This window comes from Narcine bancroftii, chromosome 8, assembly GCF_036971445.1.
Source record: "Narcine bancroftii isolate sNarBan1 chromosome 8, sNarBan1.hap1, whole genome shotgun sequence".
Lineage (NCBI taxonomy): Eukaryota > Metazoa > Chordata > Chondrichthyes > Torpediniformes > Narcinidae > Narcine > Narcine bancroftii.
The window spans coordinates 37,720,785-37,748,304 of record NC_091476.1 but is presented as its reverse complement, the minus strand read 5'-3'; the positions used below and the strand labels follow the sequence as shown (position 1 = coordinate 37,748,304).

The window sequence follows — 27,520 nt, the reverse complement described above, 5'->3', positions numbered from 1 at the left end:
GTCTTTTGATTGGCTGCTGATAAATGTTGCTATGGTGCTTGAGAGTGAGACAAGGGAAGCAGAGAGGAAAGGTTACCTACAAATTCATGCAGTCTGTGCACGATTTCAGCGGTGCAAAGGTGTCATATTTACAAGCCATCCCCTCACAATAAATGTCCAGCAGATCTGTTCAAGGCCTTGGGAACACACCCCGTAGGTTATACACAGACAGCCCTTTATCCTGAAAGAAGCAGGTTTTGACCAAAGGGTGGGAAAATATCCCTCCATCTTTTGGGTCTCTCAACTTGATTCAGTCCCATTCCACTTTTACACACCCTGACCTACCCTGTCCAGAGATCCCGAACACTACACAAGGACCAGGTGCAACCCTTGAAATACCATCTCCTGGAGATTCCGGATTACCGTGGAAACAATTACCCGATAGCTGTGGCTGGGTCAAAATGACAAAACCTGCTACAAAACCAAATCCGATGCAATAGGAGACAGCAAATCCTCACTTCCAGATTAATTAACTAAATGCCTCTATGCTCGATTTGACACCCAAACAAGGAAAACCTATTGTGGACCCCAATGTCCCCTGATGATCCTCTAATGTCAGTATCCACGGATACTACTGAAGGGTGCCTTCAGGAGAGGGAATCCAAGGTAAGTATCCCTGCCAGACAGAGCACCCAGCCAAGGACTGAAAACCTCTGCTGACCAACTTGCCAATGTATTCATGGATATCTTCACCATCTCACTCCAACAGGGCATGGTACCCACCTATTTCAAACAGGCCTCAATCTGCCTAAATGACTACCAACCAGTGGCACTCACATCCCCAGTGAGGAAGAGATTTGATAGGCTTGTTTTGAATCATATCAGCACCTATCTAAGCGGTGACATGAATCCATTCTAATTTGCCTCACACAGTAATAGTTCTATGGTAGATACCATCTCATTGGCTCTACATAAAACCCTAGAATACCAGGATAGCAAAGGTGCATACATGAGGATACTTGCTAATGACTACAGTTTGGCATTCAATTCCAGATCTCCTCAAACCTAATCAGCAAATTCTAAGACCTGGGTCTCAATATGTACCATAATTGAATCCTGATTTTCTCACCTCCAAACCCCAGTCAATGTAGATTGGCAAGAACATCTCTTCCGCAATCTCCATTGGTACCGGAGCACCTCAGGGCTTCATACTTAACCCCTGTTCTACTCACTTTAAACCTATGACTCTGTGACTCGGCACAACAACACCACCATTTACAAATTTGCTGTTGATGCCACAGTAGTGGGCTGTATAAACAGGAGCAATGAGTTAGCATACAAGAGAGACATTGAAAACTTGGCTGAATGGTGTTACTATCAACCTCTCACTCGGTGGAGTTAATTAATGACTTTAGGAAGGGAAAACCAGATGATCATTGTGGGAATCAGAGGTAGAGAGAGTGAGCAAATTTCAATTCCTAGGAGTCACGATGTACGAGAACCTTTCCTGGACCCTACATTGTCAAGAAAGCTCATCAATGCTTCTATTTCCAAGGAATTTGTGGAGGTTCAATATGAGGTGGGAAACCTCGACAAACTTCGACAGATTTATGGTGGAAAGTGTGCTGATGGGTTGCACTATGACCTGGTATGGCGGCACCAGCACCTCTGAGCAGAAAGGCCTGCAAAAGATTGTGGATGCAGCCTAGAACATCACAGGAAAATCTCTCCCCACCATCTGCTGTTGGAGAGAAGCAGCAATCATCAAGGATCCACAGCACCCAGGACATGCTCTGTTCTCACTGCTGCCATCAGGAAAGAGGTCTAGATGCAGCAAGACTCACACCACCAGGTTCAGGAAAAGTTGCTACCCCTGTATCATCAGACTTCTAAACAATAGAATCAATCAGGGACTTATTTATTAAGGACTCTTACTTTGCGCATTATTACTGAATATTTTTTTCTCTATTTTTACAGTTTGTTTATATTTATCTCTTTTGTATACCTATCTTTTCCTTGAATACAATTTACACCGATAAGAAGAAATTCTATCTGGCCCACAGGAAAAAGAATCTCAGGGCTGCTTGTGCTGCCATGTTTGTACTCTGACGATAAATTTGAACTCGAACTACTTAGGCTCCAGAAATTAATCAATTTAATATAGTTTATCTTAATCTTCAAATCCTTCCTTTGCTTTGACTCTTCCCATCTCTGTATTCTCCTCCAGTCCTCAACCACACTCCTTTCTTCACACTCCATCTCCCATGAATCCCAAAGTTCTTTTCTGTCATCTCAGCTTTAAGCTCGAAAATTCCATGCTTAACCCACTTCACTACTCCGTCATCCTGAATTCTTTGATGGCCTTTGAAGTCAAGCTCTTTGGCCCGAATCTTGATCTATTGTTACAAGAGACTGGCTTACTGTGAATTTTTATCTCCGCATTCTCCCATGAAATATTTTGCGATAGTTCACAATAGTGACAGGTTTCAATTGGTAGCCAGAGGAACTCAAATTAAGACAGACAGACAGACATACAGTATGGTAACTGACCCTCTGGTTCACTAACCCATGCCACCCAAATAGCCCAATTAACCTACAAGCCCCATATGTTTTGAAGAGTGGGATGAAACTGGAGCATCCAAAGAAAACTCGTGCAGATATGTACAAACTTCTTACAGTCAGTGCCAGATTCAAACCAGGCATTGAAACAGCATTGTACTAACAGTGCCTGCCTCCATTCCTGCCAAATTGGTGCTGTCATTGTTTTATCTCAGACAATGAGTGAAATTGATTTCCTGGTAGTCAAATGTGCAGAAAACAGAAAACTGCACTCATTTATTTAAATTGATCGAGGTTATTAAAGTGCCCAGGGAGTCAAAACCTCCAAATGTGGCATAAATTGGGGTCTATGTTCATAGCTTCTGCACAAGAAGGCGGATGATGTGTTGGCCTTCATTAACCATGGGATTGAGTTCAACAGCCATGAGGTAATGTTGCAGCTATATTAGACCTCGGTTAGAATGCACGTGGAATATTGGGTTCAGTCTGTCACTTTACTATAGGAAGATTGTAGATACTGCAGAGAGGATGCAGAGCAACTTTACAAGGATGCTGCCAGGATTGGAGAGCATGCCTTTTGAGGATATGAGGTGTTTTCTCTTTGGAGCAATGGAGAATAAGGGATGACCTGATAGAGGTGTAGAAGATGATCAGGGGCATTGATGATATGGATGGCCAGAGGGTTTTTCCCTGGGGCTGAAATGGCTAACATGAGAGAGCATATTTGTAGGTAGAGAGAACATGCAAGAACAAGTTGTTCACAGAGAAGTGGTGGGAACATGGAATGGGCTGCCTTCAACGCTGGTGGAGGCAGGTACAGTAGAATCTAATAGACAGGTGTGTAGAACTGAGAAAAATTGAGGGTTATGCTGTAGGGAAATTCTAATCAGTTGGTAGAGTAGGCTATTTGGTCAGCATAACACTGTGGGCCAAAGAACCTGCATTGCGTTGTAGATTTCTATGCCCTATGTTCTAAATCTGTCGAGCCAAACAGAAAGCTTTGCATGCATAATCCTACCCAAGCATTAGGTTAGTCCTTACTCCTGGAAATCAGGGACAACACTGTTCATTGGAAGTCCAAATCAGTTTACTCTGGCTCCAGAGTTTGTAATATCACGAGGGATATAGATAATGTAATTAGCCACAGTCTTTTATTTCCCAGGTTTGGTGAATCTATCACTGGAGTGCATAGGTAAGCAGGGAAAAATTTAAAATAAGGCCTGAAATTTCCAAACAAAGGCTGGGGGGGGTAGATGGAAGATGCGGCCAGAGGAAGCAGTAGAGGTGGGCACAATTTTAATGTTAAAAAGAAATTTTGACCCATATATGGAGAAAAGTAACGTGGTGAAATTGAAGCCAATGAGTCCATCTTGGATAGACTGATTGTTCAGCTTGGTCAAGTTGGGCCAATAGCCTGCCTCTGTGCTGTAAAACTCTATGACTCATTCTTACAACAGGTCTGTTGTCTAAGTTTCATGGCAGGGACATTTGTGAACAACACTAAGTATTGATTTCTCAATCTGTGAATTCTAAGAATAGTCTTACAATTGCAAGCAATAATTCCCTCCTCTCTGAATTTTCATTGAAACTTAATAATCAGACAGGATGACAATTTAGACTGCTTACACCACTTGGAATACAACTAGTGATTGAGAAATCAGCTTCTTGGGATTGTTAGACCAGATTGTCATGTGAAATTTTTTTTTTTATAAAGCTGCATATGCTGGTTACCTGAACATTAAAAAAATAGCAAGATGTGAAGAACACTCCTCAGATCAGACAGCTTTTGTGGAGCAGGATCCAGTAAAAAGCTTATCCCACCCCAGTTACACCTTCTTCTCTTCCCTACCTCCTTGCATCAGGCAGTAAAATTGAAAACATGCACCATTAGATTTGAGGACAGTTCCTTTCTCGCTGTTATCAGACTTTTGAACAGACTCCCTCATCATTAAAAGATGACCTCTTGATTTCGCAGGCACTTCCTCATTGTAGCTCTTGCACAGTTTTAACTGAACATTTTGATGGAACATGATACTCTGCACTTTTATTTTAATTTTTGCCCTACCTGGTATACTCAATTATGGGTTGACTTCCCTGGATAGCCCTAAAAACTTATTGTCGTGAACATGTGGCCTGAAATTTGTTGTTTTTCAGAAGCAGTATTGTACAGTATTACTCTGTTACAATTCTGTAAATACAAGATTTTTAAAAAATAACTAGTGCAAAATAAAAAAGAAAAAGTGAAGAAGTGTCCATAGGTTCATTGTCCATTCAGAAATCTGATAGTTGAGGGGAAGAAGCTGTTTTGGTAATGTTAAGTGTGTGTCTTTATGTTTCTGTACCTCCTTCCTGATGGTAGCAGTGAAAAAAGGCCAAGGCCTGGGTGGTGAGGGCATGACCTGGGTGGTAAGGTTTACATGTACCATGGTGCATGTGACAATAAATAAATAGAACTGGGAACAAAAACAGAAATGTTAACTGTTTCCCTTTCCCGGACCTGCTGAATATTTCTTCAGAACATTTATTCCGAATGGATGTCGAGTAATAGAGTTTTTTCACTGAGTAAACAGGCCCTTTGGGCCAACTCACCTATGCTGGCCAAGTTGCCAACTGAGCCATTTGGATTTACTTATGTTTGGCCTTTCCTATCCATGTGTATGTCTGAATGTCTTTTAAACTTTTTAATCATTGCCACCTCCACCAGCTCGTTCCAAAGACCCACTGCTCCTTGTATGGAAAAAAGTTGTCCCTCAGGTCCCTTTTAAATCTATCCCCTCTCACATTAGTTTTAGACTCTACTACCCAGGGAAAAGTTGATGACCATTCATCTCATTGACAAACTTCATGATTTTAGATGCCTCCATAAAGTCACCCTTTAGCCTTCCTTGGTGCTGGGATAAAAGATCCAGCCTATCCAACTTCTCCTCATCATACAAGCCCTCCAGTCCTGGCAACATTCTTTTGAATCTTTTATGTACCTTTTCCATCTTGATTTTGAGAAGGATAGAATATATAGCAGGGATGTAATATTAAGGCATTATAATGTATTGGCCAGACTGCACAGAGAATTGAGAGCAGTTTTGGACTCCTTATCGAAGGAAGGGTGTGTGGGGATTGGAGAGGGTTCAGGGGAGGTACAAAAGAAAAATACCCAAATGAAAAGGTCATCACATGAGGAGCATTAGATGGCTCTAGGACTGTACTCACTGGAGTGTAGAGGATCTCATTGAAACCTATCAAATACTAAAAGGCCTGGATAGAATGGAGGTGTTGAGACAGGGGAATCTAGGACAGGAGGGGGCAGTCTCAGAATTCTGATGTGGAAGAATTTCTTTACCAAAATGGTGGTGAATTTGTGGGATTCTTTGCCGCAGATGGCCATGGAGGCCAGTTCATTTTGTATACTTAAGGAGGTGGTAGAGGTGTTCATATATAGTGATTGGGTTCATAACTGAACCATGCTGAACATATGGAAACTTCTTTTGACCAAATCCAACTCAAGAGAGTCACTTTCACTGACCCTTCATTACAGAACTGTGGGAGTGCTGAACCGCTTTCATATCAAACCATAAACTAAGGGATCTCCCACACTCATAGTTGGATGTTAAAAATTCAATAGCTTCACATGAGGGAAGAGCAATGATATTCCCATTGGGTCCACTGGTCAATGATACCCCTCAGTCACTATAGAGACTCCACAGTGTCTTAAAACCCAGACTCAATCCATGAACCTGGATGTACCTATGCACTCAAAATACAGGCTTGCTGGGGGAACTCAGCAGATCTCGCAGAATCCATAGGAGATAAAGATGTATTACTTGCATTTCAGGTCTGAGTTTCTCCAGCATCTGCAGATTTTTTTTGAGTTTCACACCTATACATTCAAAGACTGCACTAATATCAAATGATTTGGCCTGCTTTTCAATTCTGTTTGTGGCACCTGCTGTCTGTGTGTAAACTGGGTACAATACTTCCTTCAATGAATGCAATTAGTTAGTGTGTTAATTCACAGTTAAAAGCATTATATATTCACTTAATTTTAATTTAGACAAAGAGCATGGTAACAGGCCCTTGCAGCCCATGAGCCCCTGCTGCCCAGATACCCCAATTAACCCTCAACACAGGCAGGCACCTGAATAAAATGGTTGTGGAAGGGAGAGGAGGAGAGGAAGGAGGTAGGTGCACAGGCTAACAGGTAAGAGGACAGGTCATAGATGGATACAGGAGGGAGGACAGAAGAGAAAGAAGCTGAGGTGGTAGAGGAGAGGACGAAAAATGTTTTGTTACATGTTAAAAACAATGGTCACTTTGATTCACACATAATTCAGTGATATACCCCTCACTTTATTGTGAGTTATTCATGAGTGTCTCAACTCAAGACCTTTTGATCCCATTTCTGTAGATAAGTAATTAAAAGAATTCACTCATACAGCTGATTTCATTGCATGCCCTAAATATGAAATAAAGTCTGCAAACAAAATAGAAAATGCCAGAAGTTTCTTTGCAGCTCGAGTAACAGGTTTTGTGGCTGTTATTTTTTGGGAATGTGAACGTGGCGGTCAATGGTAAATCACAGTTATGCTATGATTGGCTGCTGCCAGCTGAACAGGCCTCCTAAGATCGATCCTACCCATAGCCCCTTGCATGCTCCCCATCCCACTCTGTCTTGATCAGTCACTGAGGTTGATGGCTGTTCAGACTATAGTTAATAAAAACCTATCATTTTCACACTTCAGCTTTTTGTGATTATTGATGGTGCATCATCTAGATTAGAGGTTGACCACCTTTGTTCTGTCCACCACAATAGTAGGGATCTCCCAGTGGGCACCCATTTCAATTCTTCACCCCATTTCCTTGCCAACATGTCTGACCATGTTCTCAAGCTACTCAGAGTGAGACCACTCGCAAATTGGAGGAACAACACCTCATATTTCTTCTGGGCACCCTCCAACCAGATGGCAGTAACATTGATTTCTTCATTTTACATTAATCACCCCCCATCCTTGTCTCCTTTCCTCTAGATGTCTCTCTTTATCTCTTTTCCCTCTCTCTGTTTGCCCTTTCCATTTTCTTCCTTCACAGAGCAACATGATCTCCCTCCACCCCCATCAATTCTCACTTTTCCTCTTTTGTCCTCTTATCATATCCAATTAATGCTTTCTATCTGTTGGTCTGCTTTTTGCTCATACCTTGAAGAAGGGCTCAGGCCTGAAACATCAGTAATATATCTTTTTTTTAATATTTTAAAGTTTTAAATATACAATGAATAACCCCCCCACTTCCCCCAATTCCCATAACCCACCCACATCCCTCAAGACCCGAAAGAAAAGAAGAAAGAAACTGGAGATTTAACATAAAAAATGCAATACACCACCATGGATCAAAGCAACACCATCACAAAGAGCTTTAGGGAATTCAACATTTTAAACCCATATAGCCCAAATAAGGGCACCATACTTTATAAAAAAAAATAATTGTCACATAAATTATACATGATTTTTTCCAAAGGAATACATGACCTCAATTCCGTATGCCACTTCTGCAAACACAAATCAATCTCAGTTTTCCAAGTAATAGCTATACATTTCCTTCCCAACCTTAAAAACACTATTTGATACTTCGTCAACCTCAAAATCAAACTCAACCTTTTAACATTACCTAATAAAAACAATGTTGAATCCGATGGTAATTAAATCTTTAAAACTTTCTCTAAAAGTTTCTTAAGCCGTCTCCAAAAAAATGCAACCTTATCACAGAGCCAAGTCAAATGTAAAAAGGAACCTACTTCTTTAAAAGATCTAAAAGATAAAACTGAAGAAATTAAATTATATTTCTTTAATTTCTCAGCAGTTAAATACAAATGATGCAAAAAAATTATGATGAACTAATCTATTTTTTAAACTTTATTTATTTGTTCAAAAAACAAATAATATGACATATACAGCAATTAAACATGAACATGAACTTTTTTTTCTATATATATAGAAAAAAAAGAGAAAGAAAAGAAACCCCCCCCTTCAGCCAAATCTCCTAAGTAGAGCCATAAAAAGAAAACAGAAAGAATATTTTAAAAAACTTAAATATACATATTAAAATCTAATCAATATAAATTGAAATGTAAATATTCCGAGTATAACAGCCGCTTATTAATAAAAAAATTATTATCATCTGAAACATATGTAATTTTTTCCATTATTAAACAATATTTCATCTCATTATGCCATCTATTAATATCAATCATATTTGTATCTTTCCATGTACTAGCAATAAATTTTTTGCTACAGATAAAGCTAAATATACAAAAGCAAGCTGGAATTTATCTAATCCCAAACCTTTCAGAGGTTGCAAACTACCCAATAAAAATATTGTTGGATCTAAAACTATTTTAATCTTATACAGGTATTCTAAAAACGATTGAATTTTCTTCCAAAAAGATTGTATATGTATAAATAACCAAACAGCATGAAAAAAAAGTTCCAACCATATCACCACATCTAAAACACAAATCTGATTCATTAAAACCATTTTTTTTTAAATTTTTCAGGTGTCAAATATAATTGATGTAAAAAATTGTCATTAATCATTGCATAACGTGCATTTATCAATCTAGAAACATAAATTTATCAATTTATCATAAATTAGATCAGCCATGATGGCTTGATGGGCCATTTTAGGCCTACTCCTGTTCCTACTTCCTATGTTACTAGTTACACTATCATTACAGATATCTAACCAATCCTCTTCAGAAAAAATAAAACCAATATCCACTTCCCATTTAATTTTAGATCTATCCCAACCCTTTTTATCCATACCATCCTGTAATATTTGATACATAAATGAAATATACCCCTTCTCTGGTACCTTCATAAGAAAAGTCTCAAATTTAGTCATTTTAGGTAAAATCATATCTCTACCAAGATGAACTAATCTATATTAGACATATTATCCTTCCCATTTCAATCTCAATTTATCAATATCTAATTTAGGCATCTTACTTTGCAGCAATTTATACATTTCAGAAATAAATTTCTTTCTACCACCTTCCGTAAGTAAAATTTCAAAACTAGATAGTCTTGATAATCTCGAAGTATGTCCAAAATTATCCAATAACAATGCCTTAACTTGATAATAACAAAAAAAAGGTATTGTTTGGAAATTTCATATTTTTCTTTCATTCTTTGAAAAGAAATGAAATGACTTCAACCACAGCATTTGCAGACTTCTGTGTTTTACTGGAATGCAGAGGGGATCACAACAGGTGATAACTGCAAAATCTATTATGACCATGATAGCTGTGATACTGCGAACAGATTGCTCCATTCCCAAAATGGGTCACAATATCCCTCCCAGATAGTTTTTCTTGTCGTTTTAGTGTTCGTACAGTAACTTGCTGAAATTATTGTTGGGTGACATGGTTAATGTAATGCTATTTCAGTGTCAATGACCCAGGTCCAAAAAATGCTGGGGTAACTCAGCAAGTCATGCATGTAGCAAAGATAAAGACACAAAGCCAACATTTAGGGCCTGAGCATCAAGGGATGACCAAAAAGCAAACATGCGTCTATGTCTGTCAGGAGTTTAGCATGAAGGTTTGCAGACACTGTGGTCGAAGTAAAAATACGATGCTGGAAAAACTCAGCAGGTCCAACAGTGTACTTAATATAGCAAGGATAAATATACATAGCCCCAATGTTTCGGGCTTGAGCCCTTCATCAAGGTATGTAAGGAGTGTTTGATCAGCATGGGTTTTCTCTGGGTGTTCTGGCTTCCTCCCTCCTTTCAAAAGTGTAAAGAGTTGGTAGGTTAATTGGGCTTCACAGATTTCATGGGCCTTTGGTGTTGGAGTATTAAAATCAACTTAAAATGATCAGAACATAATGCCTCCTGACTGCCTTCACTCAGACTTCAATCAACCCCATGAAGCTTCAGTTATTTGTCCTGCATTTGTTGTATGCTGGTGCAGTCTGTAATGTCTGTAAAGGAGGAAAGATCATAAAACATAGAACGTTTCAGCACAGTACAGGCCCTTCTGCCCACAATGTTGTGCTGACCTATATAAACCTGCTCAACAATTTAAACCTTCCCTAACTCACAACCATAATCCTCTTTTTTTTTCTTGCATCCATGTGATTGTCCAAGAGACTTAAATGTCCCTATTGTACCAGCATCCACTACCACCCATGGAAATGCATTCCAGGCATCCACTACTCTGTGGGGGAGAAAAATCTTACCCTTGATGTCTCCCCTAAACTTTCCTCCCCTCACCTTATACAGATGTTTGTTGATATTTGATACTATTGCCCCAGTAAAAAGTTGCTGGTGTCCAACCTATCTATACCTCTGATAACCTTGTAGACCTCTAGAAAATCAGCTCTCATCCTTCTTCACTCTAAAGGGTAAAGCTGTTAACCATGCATCATATGACACATTCTCCAGTCCAGGCAACATCCAGGTAAATCTCCTCTATACCTCTCCTCATCCACATCCTTCCTGTTGTACAGGATGGAAATAAGGCCTTTGGCCCTCTATCCATGCCAACCATCAAACATTCATTTACACTAATCCAATTGTAGAACAGTTGTACACAGGAATGGGCCCCTTGCTTTAAATTAAAATAAGTCCCTTTTTCTGAAAGATGGTCCATATCCCTCCATTCCCTGCACATCTAGAAGCCCACCACTACGCCTGGCAGCCCGTTCTAAGTACCCACCACACTATGTGTGAAAAACTAGCTCTGTGCATCTCGTTTAAACTTGCCCCCAACCCCCACCCCCTTACCCTAAACAGACATCCTCCATTGTGTGATATTTTAATTCTGGTATAAGATTCGGACTGTCTCTGTTATCTATGCCGCTTATAATTTTAGAAACTTCTATATTGCATAATTTTCTTCAAATTTCCCCCTTGATTATGAATCAGGTACATACTAGGGGCAATTTACAGTGGCCAACTATCTGACCAACCCACATAAGGGATCAAACCATATGGCCCCAGAGAAACAAAGTTCAATTCATTATCATTCAACTTGTACATATTCAACCAGTATTTCTCCGGACCACGGTGCACACCACATAAAATTGTGTGGGGGTTTGGGTGAGTGTGCTTGTGGGCGTGTCTGGGTGCATGCGTGTGAGGCACGTGCATGTGTGGAGAGTGTCTGTGTGAAAGTGGGTGTGCGCGTAGAGTGGCTGCGTACGTGGAGTGCGTGCGTGGAGTGTGCACGCGTGTGTGTGCCTGGAGTGCGTGACTAGTTTGTGAAGTGTGGAGTGTCTGTAGGTGTGTGTGTGAGTAGCTTGTGAAGTGTGGAGTGTGGGTGGGTGTGTGTGTAGTTTGTGAAGTGTGTGTGGGTGTTTGTGGAGTGTGTGTGTGTAGTGTGTGGAGTGTGTGTGGGTGTGTAGTTTGGAGTGTGTGTTGATGGATAGATAGATACTCCCCGTGTGTAGGTAGATAGAATCTATACATATTTAAAAAGATATTTTAAAACAAATACACATTTCAGAATAATTTACTCCTTAACTCCTAAGCAATGCAAAGTTACAAGATGCTGCAAACTCCACACAAAGAGTACCAGATGTCACTCTCCACGAGCTCACCACTGTGTCACCAGCCTTTCTCAGCAAAGTCTAATAGCAAGCATTTTGTGAAGGCTGTTCCTGAATGATTACCTCCTGTTTGATCCTTTTCCCTCATTTTCACCCATGCAAATCTAAAACATGCAAGACTGTAACAGGGTTTGGAGATTTTATGAAGGTTACAAGTGCTGTTTTGATATGTCCTATTATATTTTCCATTATCTAACATGTAATTAAATATTAATTGTTTAACTGCTTGTATTGGCTTTCACTCTCTCTTTGACTTTTACTGAGCATTGTTTCTCTACATTTGCAGAAGCTGTCAATAGATTGACGTCATCCTTAACCTTTTAAATAATTATTGGCTGTGAACAGTTATGCATATCTATTTTTCTTATCTATGTAATAAACTCATCAGCATTATAAAACATACAGACAGTAAGTTAAAGAATTAGCTTATGGATAACTCAGCATTAAATATCCAAGGCAAATGTCACAGAACCTGCAGTAAGCAATGTTTGATTTCCTAATTTACTTCTTTGGGTTTCAATCAGGTTATGCTATTACCCATAGCCTAAAGAAATCTCTTGGTGCCTGCTACATTGACCACCACCAGTGGGCTGATATCGCCTCAAACCGTGCATCTTGGCGCCTCACAGTTTGGCGGGCAGCAACCTCCTTTGAAGAAGACCGCAGAGCCCACCTCACTGACAAAAGGCAAAGGAGGAAAAACCCAACACCCAACCCCAACCCACCAATTTTCCCCTGCAGCCGCTGCAATCGTGTCTGCCTGTCCCGCATCGGACTTGTCAGCCACAAACGAGCCTGCAGCTGACGTGGACTTTTTACCCCCTCCATAAATCTTCGTCCGCGAAGCCAAGCCAAAGAAAAAAAAGAATTGATCCAAACGACCTTTATGATCTGGGAGCATGTCGATGGGACGAGGCAGAATAATAGTTCAGCAGAACAGATGGGCCAAAAAGCCTTTTCTGTGCTGTTCTATGGAACACTTTAAAATTTTCTGGTAATTTCCTCTGTATCTTTCACTTCAAATTGTGGCTCTTTCCCAATCACCACAAAGCTACTGACATCTGAAGTCTCATTGATGCAATGTCTCAAATTCTTACCCAGAGTTTGGACATGGTTTGTGTGGTGGCATCGTACACATGGCACTGTCTGCCAGATGATGAATTTGCACTTCAAAGATTTCCCATCCCAATTCAGTCCCAATCTGCTGGCCCAGAGTATCTAAATGGGACGTTTGTTTGTTCTCATCACATTCTACATCCTTACTCCTTTGGATGTTACTTTCTATCCTCATTGGTGTAAGGGTTAAAAATGTTACCAAGAAATATTCTCCTTCTTTGGCTTGGCTTCGCGGACGAAGATTTATGGAGGGGTAATGTCCACGTCAGCTGCAGGATCGTTTGTGGCTGACAAGTCCGATGCGGGACAGGCAGACACGGTTGCAGCGGTTGCAAGGGAAAATTGGTGGGTTGGGGTTGGGTGTTGGGTTTTTCCTCCTTTGTCTTTTGTCAGTGAGGTGGGCTCTGCGGTCTTCTTCAAAGGAGGTTGCTGCCCGCATCAGCCCACTGGCGGTGTTACACTTTTACAAAATCACTCCTGTGTGCAAACTTGACCCCATTTAAAAAAAAACTTGAAACAATATCAAAAATTAGATTCTGTCATTATAAAGTATGCAACAGGCTGATCACGAGGTTCATAACAGGGCATAAAATTTCCCCATTAGTTCCAGAAATCTAAATGTCTGGCAGAATGCTCCCCTTTAACTGAAGGAAATCCTTTGTAGTTTCTTGTGCTGGACCTGCTATTGTGGTCACACAGCACAGATGGCCTTGAGCGTCTTTTATTTTGAACTAGAGACAAGCCCTTGACATGGTTTGTTTTCTCTTATTAACTCTGGGTTCCTCCTTTCCAACATTGAGTCCTGCACCATGCCCTCTTTTTTCGGAGGATCTCAGTGGGTTGGGCAGCATCCATAGAGGAAAATGGGTAATGTTTCAGGTCAAAACCCTTCTTCATGTCCTAGCACCAACACTAAAGTGAAAATTGAACCCAAATTCTGTTACCTTGGCTTCTGTAAGATGCACAAGAAAGGATTTTACTTGGCTGTCAAACCTTGCAGCAGGATCTAGTCCAGCTGGAAAAATGGGTTGCAAAATGGCAGACGGAATTTAATGCAGGCAAGTGTAAGGTGCTGCTCTTTGGGAGGACAACCCAAGGTAGGACTTAGACATTAAATGTTAGGGCACTTAGGATTTCAGTAGACAGAGGGATCAGGGAATACAGAGACATTCCCCTGAAAGTGGTGTCACAGGTAAATAGTGTTGTCGAGATGGCTTTTGGCATTGTGACCTTTATAAATCGAGTATTGAGAACAGGAGTTGGTATGTAACGACAAAATTGTATAAGAGATTGGTCAGGCCAAATGTGGAGTATTGTGTGCAGTTTTGGTCACCCAACTACAGGAAAGATATCAATAAGATAAAAAGAGTGCAGAGAAGATTTACTAGGATGTTGCCTGGACTTCAGGAACTGAGTTACATGGAAAAATTAAGCAGGTTAAGACTTTATTCCAATGAGTGACAGAGAACGAGGAGAGATTTGCTAGATATATCCAAAATTATGCAGGTTATCAATAGAGTAAATTCAAGTCAAGTACATCTTTTCCAATGATGTTGGATGAGACAAAAACTAGAGACGTGGGTTAAGAGATGTGGGTTAAGAGACCTGTGAAAGCTGATATGTTGAAAGGGAACATTGGGGGAAAGACTTCCCACAGAAAGTGGTAAGAGTGCGGAACAAGCTGTCAACTGAAGCAGTGAATGTGGCCTCAAATTTGACATTCAATAAAAATTTGAACAGGTACATCGATGAGAGGGGTATGAAGGGCTATGGCCTGGGAGCAGGTCAATGGGACTAGGCAGAACCATAGTTCAGCACAGACTAGATGAGCCAAAAGGCTGTTTCTGTGCAGTTATGTTCTATGGAACATGGTTTTAATTTTTCTGGTAGTTTTCTTTGAATCTCACTTCATTTGTCTCATTTTTTTTGCAGTTATTCAGGCAAGGTCATTACCATGATGGGTTATTCCTGGTTTGAACTACAATGTTATTTTTAGACATACAGCACAATAACAGACCATTTTGGCCCACGAGACTCTGCTGCTCAATTTACACCCCACTAACTTACACCCCAGTATGTTTTGAATGGTGGGTGGAAACAGGAGTCCCTGGGGAAAACCCATGTAGACACAGGGAGGTGTTGTTCCTCCAATTTGTGATCTCAGTATGGTCATGTATGAGGCCATGGACAGACATGTCAGCAGGGAATAGAGTGGGGAACTGAAATGGGTGGCCACTGCAATACACAGATTCCAAAAATACATATTTTAAAAATAGTTAAGTAATTGCACAAATTGACAATGTCTTCCTTTAAGTTAACCCTTTTCTTGCTGCATAGTTTAGAATGGAGACACATATAATATTCAAACCTTGGGAGATTATGGCAGAATAAATCCAAAAACTTTTGGAGATTTTTCAAATGGAGTTACTCAGCAAATTAAAAATCGTCAGTTTTCCAGTTTGCCAAGGATTGTTTATTTCAAAAGATAAATTCAATATGCATTTTCGACCAGTTGTGTCAAGTGTTCTCAGGAAGGCAATGGAGGTAGATTCTGTTGAGTTTGAGAAATGGGAGTAGTTTTTAAACTAGTGAATATTGTGATGTCAAGTCGTTCCCAATATTAACCAATTGGGACATATTGATTTAACCCATTCTTGAATTATTGTTCAATTTATTTAATTAACTGGATTTAAAAATGATTGGCTACATGAACCAAAACAATTGTATGCCTTAGGTGAGTTAAGTAATAAACAAAGAGATTTGTAAAATACAGTTTTTATGCCTTGTCACAGGCACTTCCTCATCTCAACCAAGCCTCCATGACCATCCCTCAGACCATTGCCCACCCTGTCTTCCTGATGTGGTGACACAATTATTAAGTTGTAAAAGAATCAAAATGTTGAACATTTGAAAATAAAAACAGAAACGCTGGACAGACCCAAGCATCTGTAGAATGAGAAACAACAAAGTTGTAGAACCAGAACCTGTGTCTAAACTTCTGATGAAGGATCTTGTTCCTGATATGATCATTCTGTTTCTCTTTCCACAGATCTTGCTGAGGGTTTCCAACAAATTCTGTTCTTAGTTATTTACTTACTAGCCTACCATCCAACAGTACAGATTCAAATGCTTGAGTCATGAATTTAAATTCCTGTTCTGACCTTGCCAATACCCCACTTAAGCCCCACCCCACACTAACCTGCTGCTCCAACACCCCCCAGCTGATCAGAACATCTTCCCATCTTCTAGCACCCCATCAATGACCACCTCAAAAGCCAATCACTCTGATTGGCCAAAACCTTGGCAAGTTCCTCTGCAAGTCCTCACATTCCCAGAACTATCACTTCCCCTTGTTAACCCTGCAGAAATCAAAATGTCAAGCATTGCAACAGTTTTTGGAAGGCCAGACAGTCACACTCCCAAAAGAAACTAGCAGCTATATAAAAGTAATGCATTAATTAATGATAGCAGGTTGATGTTGAAAGGCTACAAGAGTGAACAGGTGATCTTTGACTCTATAAGCTCTTCAAAACATTGCTTGTTTATGCAGATTCCAGGGTAGTTTAACTGGTTTAAAGAAGTAGGTTATCTGGAAAAACAATTATTGGGTAATTTCCACCCATCTTAGAGTTCTTGTAAACAAGGTTTTATTCTTGTTTTCAGTACTGTAGACGATGAATGAAATCATTGTGGGTTCTGCAAAACCCTTTCCTTAATGTTGGCATTTGAGATCTGTACATTAATATCGTTTTAGAGAAAAAAAAGTCTGCCTTAAGGCAGGCAGAAGGCAATTTCGTGTAATATTTCAGACTTTTTCTTTCCACTCACCATACCACTAAGTAATCCCTCTGTGGTTAGTAAGGGATTGCTTAAGGTGTTATGTGAGTGGAAAGAAAAAGTTTTAATCGTACCTAATTGACTCGTTATACACACGGTTTCATCACTCCAAAGGAAATGGACCAATGACAACTTTTCTCAAGCAAAATATTTCATTTACAATTGGGACTAGAGCAGTGGTTCTCAACCTTCCCTTCCCTTCCCATTCACATACCCCCTTAAGTGATCCCTTATTAATCACAGAGCATAGGGATTACTTAAAGTAGCATGTGAGTGGAAAGAAAAAGGTTGAGAGCCACTGTTCTATACTATGGCATGACAATATGAAATCTTGAAATAATATTGAAAGGCAAATGTAGGTAAATGTAGAATGCCACTTAAGCAATTGCAGAGGGTAAGACCCCTTTCTACTTTAATCTTGATAAAGACCTAAAACGTTGACAGATCGTGGGTGGCACAGTTAGAACAATGCTGTTACAGCACCAGCGACTGGGGTTCAAATCCCATGCTGTCTGTAAGGGGTTTGTGCGTTCTCCCCATGCCTGCATGGGTTTCTTCCAGGAGCTCTGGTTTCCCTTCAAAATATCCAGGATTTTAGGTTAATTATGTGTAATTGCGCAGCACAGTCTCATGGGCCGGAAGAACCTATTACCATGCTATGTGGCTAAAATGACAAATTCTACCCGCGGACACTGCTCAAGTTCCTCCAGCAGCTCATTTCTTGCTCAGCATTGCACCACCTGCAGTTTTTGTTTCCCAACAAGTTTCGTTGTTCGTGCAGGTGCCCCTTGCATGCCTATCAAATTCCCCCAGAGGATGCCTAAAAGAGTTGGCATGGTGCAAGGTTAGTTCATCTGTCAGACATCATTGACAGGCCACTGTCACAGAAACATTAAAGTAATTGTCACTTCAATTTCATTTGTTAAGTGAGTAAATCAACCCCTTGTGAGGACAGATTACTTTCAAAACATCTGATGGAATTGAAAAGAAAATGCATGAAATTAGTTAGACGAATCAAACCCTCTCTGACTCAATAATTTATTTAACAATAATATTTTTAAAAGATTAATAATTGAATACTTGTATGTATCACATATGTACCACATGTCTCTATGTGTGTTATGTCTGGATGTGTGTTTGCAGTGTGTTACCCCGAGTACTAGAGAGCACTGTTTCATTGGGTTGTGAGAGGGTTCAAGGAAAAGGAGTGTGTTGCTGGAATATGGACTAATTAAATATGATGCCAGGGTGGAAGTTGCAGCAAAGTGAATGAAGTCAATGAGCTCATCATGTGTGCACTTTGGCCTTGCCTCATGCATCCCACCAGCCTCTGCATCCAACACATTTCTGCTACCTACTCCATGATCCCATCACTAGATACATATTCCCCTCTCTGCCTTCTGCAGGGACCACTGCTTCTGTGACTCCATTATCCACTCCTCCATCCCCACCATTCGACACCTTGGGACCTAACCCTGTGACCGCAGGAGATGCTCCATTTGTGTCCATGCCTCCTCCCTCACCACAATTCAGACCCCAAGGGAAGCAATGTATCACTTGTGAATCTGCTGGGATCATATCCAGTGCTCCTGTTGTGGCCTTCTCTACATGTTGAGCACTTCAGCTCTGTCCACTGTAATAGCATGGATCTCCCAGTGGCCCACCCAATACAATTCCCCATCCCATTCTTGACAGGATTCATGCTCTGCCAGACTGTAACCACCCATAAATTGGAGGATTGTGGGAGATTTTAACTTTCTACACATTGATTGGGTTGCCTATACTGTAAATGGGCTGGATGGTTTGCAGTGTATATTTGTGTACGAGTTCCAACTAGAGAAGGGGGCAGTGTTAGATTTGCTATTAGGATATGTGAGAGGTCAGGTGAAAGAGGTATATGTTGGGGAGCACTTTGGGTCCAGTGATCACAATACTATTGGTTTCAAAATAATTATGAGAAAGATTTGGACCCAGGGATTAGATTTTTGATTGGAGAAAAGAATGCATTTGGAAGGTGTGGACTGGGATAAGTTCTTTTCTGGAAGGATCTAGAAGGAAAATGGAGGGCATTCAAATGTGAAATTTTAAAGGTACAGAGACAGTATGTTCCTGTTTGGATGAAAGGAAAGGTTAAAAGTTTTAGGGAGCCTTGGTTTTCAAGGGTTATTGGAAATAGGGTTCAGAAAAAGGTGTTCAAAAAGTATAGACAGCATGAAGTAAATGAGGTGTTTAAAGAATATAAATGTAAAAAGAAACTTAAGGAAATTAAGAGGAGATAGGAGGTTGCTTTGTCAAGTAAGGTGAAAATAAATCCAAAGGGTTTCCATAGATGGAAGCAAAACGATAGCGAGGGATAAAATTGGTTCCCTAGGGCAATCCCTTACTAATCACAGAGCACCAATGGCATAGGGATTACTTAAAGTGGTATGTGAGTGCAAAGAAAAAGGTTGAGAACTACTGCCCTAGAGGATGAGAGTGGGCTGCTCTGCGTGGAGCCAAAAGTATATTTTGAACAGTTTTTTTCTTCAGTATTTACTAAGGAGAAGGAGAAGGATATTGATCTATGTAAAGTAAGGCAAATAAGTAGAGAAGTTATGGAAATGATGATGATTAAAGAAGAGGAAGTACTAGGCAGAAGATCGCTTTGGCCTTCAGGACTGCTCTCTTTGGCTCAAAATGCGGCAACGGCCATCTTCCCTACCCATAATCCCCCACACAAATGGAACTGTTCTGGGAGCCACAGAGTGGTTCTAGCTGCCTGGGGGATTATGGGTAGGGAAGTCTGCCGTTGCTCTGCCTTCTTTTTATGATGGGTGGCGCAACAGCACCATTTTCCCCACATCCGTCAGATCTGGAGTGTGCTGCGAAGTGCCTCTGGATAAGAGCGGGCTGAAAGGCAAGTTTTTAGTTTTCCATCCACTCCTGTAGTCAGCCTGACATGAAATGGCCTTACTTTTCTGGCTTTCATAAAATGTCCCCCCCCCCCCCCCCTCCAACCAGATCTATCTCCATTCACACATCATAATAGATTCTCACCTCTCCCTTTACCATATCCAGTTAACATCTTTTGTTGGTCTGGATTCTTCCCTTAGCCAGCATTGTCTAAATTCTGAGTTTTGCTGCTCTTGGCTCATTCTGCTTATTCTTTGAAGGGCTCAAGCGCAAAACTTTGGCAATACATCTTTGTCAAATCCCATAGATACTGAAAGACTGGTTGAGTACTTCCTACATTTTATTGTGTTTTTACTGCAATCACAGTGCTTGCAGGCTTTCATGTTTCACTCTGCTATATAAAAGCAGATCGTTGTTTCTTAGTACAGCAGTAGGCACAGAGGTGTGCCGATTATGGTGCACTCAGTTGTAACCTGCAACGCTTGAACTGAAGTCAAAAGTAGATTTCCAAATGTGAATGACTTAAGGCATCTATACAATAGAAGTAACATCATTTAGCTAGAATGAAGCCCTTTTTAATTCACTGCTTACAAGTAGCCTTTTAAAAATAGCTCAGCAGTTTAGCATAGTTTGTAAGCTCTTGACTAAATTAGATTAATTTCAGTATTCAGAACAATCAAGAGAACACCCCAGCTTTAATTCTTTCAAGTTTTCTGGTAGCTGGTTCAAGCAAGGAGCTGACTCATTTATTATGCAAGTGCCTAATTGACATTGGGGAGGAGATGTTGAATCCAACCTTTGCTTCTTCACCTTGACAAACTTGCATTGAATGTTTTCTGACTGGTTGTTTTTCAGGTAGCAGGTAGTTATCAGTTTGTCAAGGGCCTTGAGGATTGTAATGTAGTTCATTTAGTGAGTTTGTTGACAGCAGCTCATTATAATTAAAGCATCATGTTCAGTGCAAGGTTAATGTCACGCCTATACAATCAAGTCAGATTTAGTTCTTGAAATAGTAAAAAAAGACAATTTGTTCTTAGGATAGGCATTGTTAGGCTCTTAACTGCAATGGAACAAAGTTTGTCTGAGACTGGATTAAGAGTTCTGTTTATAGACAAGATAAATCTGTTAGATGGGTATGTGTTGAGCACCATCCATTTATTGGTCAAAGTTCAAATTATTGTCAGAGTACATACATGACATCACATACAACACTGCCAAATGAGGAACTGTGTTCCAAATATAGCATTTTGTCTCACTCTTATAGGGGAGTTACAAGCTCTACTCTGCAGGATTCATGCCTTTGATCCAGAAGACATAGAAGCAGAAATTGGCCATTTGGCCCATCAGGTCCACTCTGCCATTCCATAAAGAAGGGGGTGGAAAACCACTTCACTGCACACCACAGGTGTGTGAAGCTAGAACTCCCAGGAGCCAACCATTTTGATTCACCTCACCATTGCCACACAGACGTATCTGCCCTCAGTCTTAACCATTGCCAGGGTTAAATTAAACATCACCTTGATCAACAACACTTCCTATTCCTCCTGAACAGCCTTTAACCCAATGACACAAACATAGATTTTTCTAATTTTAGGTAACTCCCACCTCTATCTGGTTCCAGTGTTTATTTTTTACCTATTCCCTCTCTGACTCTCCCCCTTTCCCTAGTGGTCTCTTCCTCTACCCGTTTCTCCACCTCCTCTCCATTACATTCTGTACAACCTAGCTCCTCCTCCCCATCTTCACCTCCCTCCTCCTTTTTCTTCCCATTGATATACTTGATATCACTCCCTTCCCTCTTTAGTCTTGATGAAGGGTCCCACAATGTTGTCTGACTAATTCTTGCTGCCTAATCTGCCAAGACCTTCCAGCTTCTGGTTGCTTGTAGGAGAGATATAGTCAGTGGACAATAGTCCATGAGCAGTTAAGTTGCTTGCATTCAATCAGCTGTGAACACAGGGAGAATGCAACCTTAAAAGATAGCATGAGCATACAAGTTAATCAATTGTTGGAACAACCTTCATTTGTAAAGGGACAGCAGTAATCTTCAGCATAATCCTCCCGTCTGATGGTTCCATTCGTTCTCTTTTTACCCTCTTCCTTTTTTGTCCCTCTCTTTATCTTCCACCAATCACTTGCCTGTTCCTCCCAAATCTACTCCCTTCCTTTCTATTTAAAATATTTTTATTGACATTAATAAAGAACTTATACAAACAAAAAGGGTACAATTCAATAAGACAGTATGGACAGTTACATAGACTAAATAAGATATTCTGTGCATCACCAACAAATATAAATTGTAAATCATATCCATCATTCATATTCTAAATAGCATATACCTTTTTTAAGAAAAAAAAACCTCTGATAATATAAAAAAAATGAAGGAAGAAGAAAATAGTGGACGAGAATGACCCCACCTACACCTAGGAAGGTAGAGAGGATGCTGAAACTAGGAAATGCACCTAAATTTATTTTGAGAATATACTCCAAAGTGAGAGCCCCAAGCAGGGGCTACACAGATCAAGGGAGAGATGGGAGTCAGACTTGGGCATCACAATTAGTGAGAGATGCTGTGGCTGCTCTGATCATACAGGGCCAGACCAGTGGTTGGTTTAATTTTGTTTTCCCTTTCAGGGGTTTTTCTTTATGGGGGGGGGGGCAGGAGAGAGAGGGGGAACATCACATGTTTGCAATTAGTTGTTGGATATTTGTATACATTGATGTGTGATGTTTCTTTTTTTTAAAATGATGGAAACATGAAAAATAAAATATTCAAAAGAAAAGGCTATGTTTAGTTACTGCAGTTCACCCTCCACACTTATTTATCTTGTGTTAGAAAAACACTCACATGTTTCAAAACTTCTGCTAATGGCTGTAGGCTTGGTGTATAATGACTGCACAAAAATGCATGGTAACATTGTTGCAGTGGCAATAACAAACTATCATCCCTTCGGTAAAGATTTCCCACCTGGTTTCTCTAAAAGTTAAATTATAAGCCCTTTTAAGAATGAAAGATTTCCATTTACAGTATATAAGATTGTTCATATTTCTTTGACATTGCTAATCATCTTCTTGTAGTACTCTTGCTGTGATTGAAATAGAGGGACCACAGAACCAAAATTCTTCTCGAAATGTCAGCGAGGCCAAATGATGAGATCATGTATTTTAGTGATTTTGAGAGATAAGAATTGCCTCAACCTCTGGACAGAATTCCCCAGCTTTCCTTTGAAATGACCATAATATCCTTTCAACGATCCATAACAATATGAAAGTGGATTTGTTTTACATCCAGCAGAGAGAACTGGCAGAATTTCAGTGCGACATCTCATCCAACAGATGGTTTCTGTGGCTGCTCATCCCTCCCTCAGTTTTGTCCTGGAGCAAACAACCAACCTCCATAAAATGTTCAAGATTCCTCACAGATCAACAATAGCAAGGAGGTGGATTAGCCCTTGGAGTCTCCGACTTTCCTTAAGCAACATAGCAGTTCCCTGCCCCTGTGAACTTTTCCTAGAGTGCTGCAATCATCTTAGTTTCAAGCACTGACCCAATTCCTCTGCCTCCAACACCCTGTCAAATAATGCCACACAGACACATAATTTGATATTTCGAGCAGGTATTTTTTGCTGATTATGCCTTTCGCCAATCTTTTTGTCTGATTTTTGATGAACTGATCAACAGGAATCACTCAAGAGACGGCTGATGCTGGAATCTCCACCTGCTGTGTTCCTTCAACGGATTGTGCGTTGCTGCTCCTTCTCTAGCTACTCAATTCCTCGTCGTTTTGAATGCACTGCTCCAGACACATGCAAATTTCTACAGGGTATGTCACGGAGAACATTTTGAATGTTTGCATCACACTCTGCTATGGAGGTGCCAATGAATAGGACAGGAAAAGACAGAGTTGTGAACTCAGCCAGTACCATCATGGGCATCGGCCTTCACTCCATTAAGGAGATCTAGAAGAGGTGGGCTCAAGAAAGCAACCTCTATCTTCAAGAACCCTCACCACCCAGGTCCTGCTCTTTTCTCACTGTGAAGGAGGTACAGGAGCCTGAAGACAAACACCCATCGGTACAAAAACAACTTCCCTTCCACCATCAGTTTATGAACCACAGACATTACCTCATTCTCTCTTATTTTGTTCTAATTTTTTTTTCAAAAACGTCATTTGTAGCAATATTTGCACTATAATGCTGTTGCAAAACAACAAATTTTGCGACATGTTCAAGACAATAAATTCTGACTGCTTTACAGAGAACATCAGCTTCTCCAGCTTGCCCCAAAACTCAAGCCCCCCATCCCTCCAGCCATTTAGTAAATCTTTTCTGCAAAAGATAAAGCAATTCTGTTTATGACATTGCTTCTCCCATCAATATCAGCTGGCAATTCCCTGGGAAATTTGTTTGCAGAAGAACACATTTAATTTCAATGCTTCCAACAGGCACCTTTAAAAACCAGTGATGTTGAAATAATTATAAAAATAATTTTAATAAATGAAAATGATAAACACTGAACAAAAGTATTTAAAATTATGAACCTACACAATTTTTTTTATTTTTCTTTTTCAAATTTTGTCTCCTAAGTTTTTGTCCAAATCTTTCACTATTTGTGTGCTAGCAGTACAAGTTCAGAGATTCAGCTCCACCAAGCCATCATTTTGTACAGAGAAGTCTAGGTCTTCCTTCCATTGCAATGCATTGGTCGAACATCTGTGATTCCGATCAGCCATTCGGATAATTCCACCCCCCACCCCCCACCCCACCCCCGCCTGCCGATTGTCCTAGTTTATGGCTTGCTTAGGATTACAGAAACAGATGCAAAAACTTGGCGTTTAGCTGAACGTAAATTCTCATCCACTTTCTTTGTTTGTATGCAGAATGATTAAAGTCTTCGACATTTGGCTGAAGTGACTCTTGATGATCGGATGTTCTCTTCAGCTAGGGTGAGTTTCCACCACTTTTATCATGTACGTGCAGGAAAATATTACGACAAGTGAATCACCAACTTCATTCACTCAAATTTCAAAATCAAATGCACTCAAAGAAAATTAATATGAAGGAGAATTTTCTTTCCGTGAAACTTGAGAATCTTACTGCCAGATTAGTATTCTTGAGAACAAAGAACATTACAGCATAGTGCAGGCCCTCAGCTCATGAGGTTTCTGGAATAATTTTATTTTTTAGTAATTTGTATTTAATTTAGAGATACAGCATGGTAACAGGCCCTTCCAACCCACATTGCCCAATTACACCCATGTGACCAATAACCTACTAATCCCATAAGTCTTTGGAATATGGGAGAAAACTGGAGCACTCAGAGGAAGCCCATGCAAGTTATGGGTAGAACATAGAAACTACTTACTTAGAGGTGGATTCAAACCCAGGTTCTTCATGCTGTAATAGCATTTGCTAATACGATGCTGAACGTGCAACCCCAAATGATTAATTAAGGCAGACTTAATTTCATATGGATCATGACATGTCCAAATCAGTGTAAATCAGTGTAAACATTAATAGGATGGATAATTGCTATAATATTATAGAATCAAAGGTGATATTGGCTGAGGTGATCGAGACCTCTGCTGTGGCAATGCTTTCAGTCTTCAGTGCCAGAGTTAATGTTGCCTGTGCCAAGGATTGTGGAGACAGTGTGGCGTAGTCAGAGGAGGGGTCCCAAGATGTCCGGAGTGGCAAGGTCATGACCCCAGTTTGGGGGTCCTGAGGATGCGTGTACAGGATCACTGGGGCCTCGTGGGGGAAGATGCCATGGCTTTGACCTTGAGACACAGTGATCTGTGAGGTGGTTTCCCTCTTAAAGGGGGAAGCTTCTTGTTTTTTTTTCTTAAAAAATAAATAAAGTTTACAACTACTAAAACCAGTTTAATTTTTCTCTTTCCCCATTCTTTCGAGGAGGCACTAACTGTCAATTTATCTGCAAAATCTGCTAGACCAGAGGAGAGTTTTCTGTCTTTATTTCAGATTTTCAGCATTTGCAGATTTTAAAAATGTTTACACAGACTAAAATATTGGCAATAGATTTTAACCAGTTTTTTTTATTGATAACAGAACATAGAATACTACAGTACATTACAGACCCTTTGGCCCTCGATGTTACGCCGACCTATACATTCCTTCCATAAAATAAAACCAAAAACCCTCTTATTTTTCATTCATCCATGTGCCTCAGAGTTTCTTAAATGCCCCTCCACCAACACCCCTGGCAAGGCATTCCAGGCACACGCAACTCTCTATACAAAAACTCACCCATGATGTCTCCCCTAAATAAAACTGAATTAAATTGTTTATTGTCACCTGTGTGAGATACAGCAAAAAAAGCTCTACTTTGCATGCTATCCAGTTAAGTCCACTCATATTTAATATTTAATAACTCAACCAATCTTTCTTCCTCCATATTATTTGCTTTTTTTTTTAAGATGATGCTCATGGAACAGGAAGCCTAACACATCAACTTCCCCTGGGGATAGGAGACCCTGCAACAGCACCAACGTGGATCAGCATGGACCTGCATGGGATCAGTAGCAACACTCAGCATTTCTGCCTCTTGCTGAGTCTACCCGGGGGACCAAAGGGTGGGGGAGGGAGTGTCTACCATGGGACCACACTAAGGGTACTTCAGGGGAGGGAGTTTACACAGGTAATTTTGTAAAAAGTTGTGAAACATGGGCACATATGGCAGAGAAATTTGCCTCAAGGAGAATACCTGTCATGAGTGTGGGCCCTGTGAATTGGGTGACAATCACATAGAGATCATCACAGTTTATTATATCAGATCTATTCTGTTCTAAAATCTTAATGTCTCTCCCTTTAAACTCCCCAGAAGTGCTTGAATGTCATGAATTAAGAAGACTTATTCAAAATATGATTAAGCTAGAAAAATGACCACAGAATCTCAGAGCATAAAAAGGCACAGATTAAATCAGTGATGAGGACCAGTTGGGAAACAAATTCTGTTTATCATTGACAATGGAGTGTGTGTTAATATTGAACAAATTAAATGGGGCCAATAAAATACAAGGCCACCGGGTGAAGGTCTACGTCAACATGAGTCATCTTGAGTCATTTTGGGAGACACAAAATAGTCCCTCTTGAAGTAGATGGACAAAATTACACTGAGTCACTTTATATTGAATGCTGATACCATAGCAACTTGTGAAGGCACCAACCTCTTCTACATTAATCAAAATACCACTTGAGATCCTCACAAGGAGATGCCACTTGATACATTCTCCTCAGAGTTCACTTAACTAGTGATCCATCGTGGACACTCAACATCTCACTTATCAGGAAGGCACAACAGCGACTAGACTTCCTGAGAAGACTGAAGCGGGCAAAAGTTACTGACCACCATTATGCAAACCTTCTATGGGAGCTCTAGTGAGAGTGTCCTGCCTGGCTGCATCAGTGTGGCATGATTACGGCAGAGAAATGGAATGGAGGTCAATCCACTGGACCATAATAGCAGCATGGAGGATCGCTAAAGTCTCCCTCCCTCCATTGAAGTGATCTACTGGG

General features: G+C 40.3%; 1 long non-coding RNA gene across 1 annotated transcript in view; it reads left to right on the top strand.

Moving 5' to 3' along the window:
* LOC138740599 (uncharacterized) overlaps window positions 1-27,117 on the top strand; it is a 44,105-nt gene extending 16,988 nt beyond the window's left edge. Inside the window, exons 2-3 of the long non-coding RNA XR_011343060.1 lie at window positions 24,865-24,930; window positions 26,826-27,117. This is a non-coding gene — a long non-coding RNA (uncharacterized lncRNA). The remainder of the gene's footprint in view (window positions 1-24,864; window positions 24,931-26,825) is intronic.
* The last annotated feature ends 403 nt before the right edge of the window (window positions 27,118-27,520 follow it).